This window comes from Pterocles gutturalis, unplaced genomic scaffold (assembly GCF_000699245.1).
Source record: "Pterocles gutturalis isolate BGI_N339 unplaced genomic scaffold, ASM69924v1 scaffold9587, whole genome shotgun sequence".
In the NCBI taxonomy this organism is placed as follows: Eukaryota; Metazoa; Chordata; class Aves; order Pterocliformes; family Pteroclidae; genus Pterocles; species Pterocles gutturalis.
In genome coordinates this window covers 35,872-36,510 of record NW_010110217.1, presented here as the reverse complement: position 1 = coordinate 36,510, position 639 = coordinate 35,872, and positions in this window count along the sequence as shown.

Here is a 639-nt window from a genome sequence, read left to right as displayed (position 1 = left end):
TTTCCCTCATCCACTAGGCAGGTCACCTTTGGTTAAGTAGAAGCCTAATGTTTAGATAGCTCAAGTCTAAGCTGCTTCACTAAACTCCCTTTCTACTCACTGGAAAGAGAGGGAACTCCTCCAAATGAATTCAATCCATGTGTTTTAGATTTCATCCCTGCACAACTCCAGGTAAGTCAAGTTTGGCATGAAGAACTCCACGTACAGTGACCACCCTAGGCTAAACAGTCCTTATGCATTTCACAGTCTCCTCAACAACGAGAGAAGGGAAGGTGTATCAACATCTTATGAATTAATGCTGCTGCAACTCCCAGTTTGCAAAAAAAGTTCCACTTGCTACAACCGCACAACTCATTCAAAATCCTATAGTTTTTGGAATTAACTGTAGCCATTTGTTTGGGATGGCTGGAAGAGCAACCACCACTCATTGTCAGGGGGCTTTTGTTTTCCATATCACAAAGCAGGTTTTGCTCTGAATATCATACAGTAGATGTTTACACTGTGTAAGCATCACTGAAGTAAGATATTGATGAAATTGTTACCCTTATAGGTTAAGAGAAGCCTAGAGAAACTTTAATCTTTATGTGCAAATGAATAAACACAAACAAGCCACAGATGCATAACAGATTTACTGAATAC